Genomic DNA, 3,972 nt, shown 5'->3' on the forward strand with positions numbered 1-3,972 from the left:
TCATCATTGTTATTAAAATTTTACGCCAACTCATACATCTCACGATCATTACAACCATAACCCATAACAATCTGTAACCCTCACTTATCCACACACATTGGAACTTGAATCATGCACGACGACATTAACTTGGTGAATGGGGAAATACATTTAATTGTCTAGTTCCTCTTTCACATAATGATTGGGTAGTCAATTTATCTTTGTTTATCTATAAACATAATTTTATTTTCTAAGGAATAATTATGAAAAGATGATCTCATCATGGCAAATTTCAACTTTCCTAATTTTCCAAGTCCCTGATTTTGTAAAATTTATGATGATGACCACAAAATTGTACTTAAATCTTTCTATCACTATCTAATGAATTATTCCTCAAACCTCAATATTAACAAAGAAAAATATATTTATCAACAGTCATTTGAAGGTTATTAGTATTTGAGAAGCAAAATTACCTGAGTTGAAAATAGTTACACAAAACATTTTACGCCATCCCTAGTTCTTAAGGAGCTGGCTTGCCAACCCATATATTAAGTGATATTTTGTTAATTAACAATAACCATAGTTAAATTTTAAAACATAAATAGTCAAATGGAAGATAGGAGGTCTCATCATGAGTCGACCTACCATGATCATAGGTCCTACTACAGTGACATTACCACTACTGGTCACCAAGCGTGGTAATGGCCTCCGGTCATAAAACTGAAGCACAAGAGGTCTCATCACGAACCGACTTATTCACTTTTGTTAGTTCCCGTGAATGACATTGTTATTAACTAATTACCAAGCTAGAACAATGATCTTCAGTAGACATCTAACTAAATTGAAATGATTTTGTAACTATGTACTTATTTTTAATAGATGGGACACTAGCATCTCAATGGGTTAAAAAGGCATCCCTATCAAGGCTATGGACGCTTGCTGGCAGCAGTAGCCATGTCTATGGTATATAAGTTAATTCAATATTATGATCTACTTGGTTACCTTGTTTTCTCAAAACTAACTGCTGATAAAGCCACTGTTGCATATATAAGGTTTGCTAGAACTCATGGTTCATGGGGTAATATTTAATAAGTTCTTAGATAATGGTGGTTATGGTTTATATCTATTATTGAGTTATAAATATTTACTTTACATGTTAGGGATGAAACTTTTAGGATATTTGATATTTGACATTTTGTATCATCTAATCTATCATTCCTTTATTCTACAAGTTTCATATTTTTAACCAAAGATAGTTGTTTTACCCAATCAATCTCTATTTAATCCTAGCTTAACAACACTACTATTATTTTGGGGAAGGATGAAGAGGCCTAATTCTGATTTTGAATCTTGATTAATTACTGATTAAGGATACTCATGATATGCACTATAGAAATCTTGATGACAGGGAAACTAACCAGTTTGGGGGAAGGAAATCTTGCTACACTTTTTGATTACTTTCTTTGAGCTTGCATGGATTCCACCTTCCACCTACACAAGCTCATCCTACATTAGCTTCAACAAATGTTAATCCATAGATGTCATTCCATGTTATTTTGTTGAAAGTAACAATCGAGGTGAAATAACATGAGCGTTTGATTTATTAAAAGTTTAGGAAAAAAACCACTAAGCATTATTCACTCATATTTTTCAAACCATTATGTCCCTTACTTTATACAGAGGCATGGGTTGCATATGGGCATGCAACATATTCAGTTTGGGGGAATGTTGGGCTTTTAATTGGTCATTATTATTACCACTTCTTAACATTCATTTAATCTATTTCCATTATTCTTTTATCACATTATTTACCATAATTTATTATATAATTCCATTTCATAATCATTTATGCTCTTGTGGATAAATAATATCTGATCTCATTTATTTTTAATAATTAATGATTATTATGCATGATTTTAGTTTATTCATTCGTTATAACCTCACTCATGATTTTAGCCTCCAAGATCTCTTCCAAGTTGCAGATTTGGTCTTCAACAGATAATTATATATTCCAACTCAGGAATTCGTTGGAATAAGAAGCAACAATTTTGCGTTGGAAGTTTTGGGCAAATGAAAGCGAATCTGGAAAATCCGAGACATGAGTTTTGTTCAAAATGGACCAAATCAGTTTCCCATGAGAAGTTTTCAGAAAGTCGGTTTGTATTGGGAGAAAATCAAGGTTCTTCAAAGGACATATTTGCAGATTTGTTGTTGCGAACGTTTTCTAAAATTACCCAAATTGTAATAACCAAATTCGACTTGTTCCAGCTGAATCATGATGGATAGATCTCCTAGATCTCATCTTGAATACTGAGATCAGTTTGTTGCAAGTTTCCTTTGGATGTTTTTATATTTAAAAGACACAATTCAGAGAGAGAGGGGAGCTAGCTGATGTAAGAATTGAGTCTTGTAACAGTGGAACTCTTGTTAATGAAATTTCCAGCCTTCTGATATTTTTATCAAATATGTGAGTTAAGCACAACCTTGACCAGGGAGTTGGGCCCACTCTTCTGATCAAGTGTTGTGCATGTGTCTTATTTTATGTATATTGTTTACTTGTATTTTATTTATTGCTATTAAAAATTTTCATAGATTGTTGTGAATGCTCTTCTTTCTACAATTTACTTTTCATTACTGTTACAGCGACGCTTTAATTTCTTAGTCATGAACTCTTGGTCAATGTAATATTTTAACCTTGCTTCTGCATATACCTTGCGTGTTACCTTGAAAAGTGTACGCACCCGAATTGATGAATTAATGTAGGAAATGAGATTGAATAATTTGTTCATACTCGGACACCAACATTTTGGCTCCATTGAGACAAAGGATAGTCAAGTTGAAGAATATGTGCCATGGGAAAATGCAACCATGAAAGAGAATCCTAAGATTGATGAAACCATGTGTGTGGATATTAATGAGGAAGTTGTTATGGTGGATGAAACAAATGAAGATTTGGTGGGTAGTTTGAAATTTTTGGCACTGCATGAGGGAGAGATGTTGGAAGCAACAAACGATACTTCAAAGTCTCGTATTTTTAAAATAGATAATTGGTTTTTGTATGCATATGTGCAAGAAACAACGAAATGGATTGGAAATACTTCAATTAATGAAGTACAAGAACCATTGGGAGAGGACTTGTAGGATTGTAGGATAGGCACAAAAAACGTCGCCACTGAATTGAAGTTTTTATAAAATTGGTTGAACAATACAAGGACAAGGAGTAGAGTGAATTATAGAAGTCCAAGAGATGATAAGGATGAGTTTTACATGGAGAAAATGCAACAATAAGGTGACAACAATGATGATGAGTTCCAACAGAAAATGCAGAGTGGTGAAAGTAGTTCCAAGCAATTGTTATCTTGATGTGTTAGTGGAGGACAACAACGAATTTCAGCTAGGAAATAATGGTTTGTGCCAACCAGAGGATAGGTTGGATGTGGAAATAGAGAGAATAAGGAAGATGATGTTGAAGAAGCCTCAATATGAGAGGCATGCAGGGCATAGGAGAATAAATGACAACATATTGCAAATGGTGGAGCAAGTTTTCGTCAACAAAGGAGAAGGAGGAGGAACTCTACAACATGAGAAAGTAGTAGAGCAACGACATGACAAGGAGAAGGACCAACTACGACATAAAGTTTTGGATCGAGGAAGAATAACTTCATCAACACATGGTCAAGAGAGCATGAATCTTTTTCACCTTGGGAATCTGATGCAGGTGCATAGGATGAGAAAAAAAATGACAAAGTCTGGACAAGAGCTTACTAATGTGATGTGATGGACACATGGTAATGCTGTGAGGAAATTTTAAAAGTTTTGTAAGAAATTGTAAATATTTACATTAGGGAGTTTTGATTTTTAGAATAAGTTGGAGAAGTTATTTTGTAATGTAAATATGGTTCTTCAGCTTCCCTTATTTTGTGGAGAAGGGAAACGATTCACACTTTGTGACTCTTGGTCGTCATAGTCTGTTCCTTTTGGGAAACAATAAAA

This window comes from Pinus tabuliformis, chromosome 5_2, assembly GCF_031772625.1.
Source record: "Pinus tabuliformis cultivar Carrire ecotype Pingquan chromosome 5_2, CPIR1, whole genome shotgun sequence".
Taxonomy (NCBI): Eukaryota; Viridiplantae; Streptophyta; class Pinopsida; order Pinales; family Pinaceae; genus Pinus; species Pinus tabuliformis.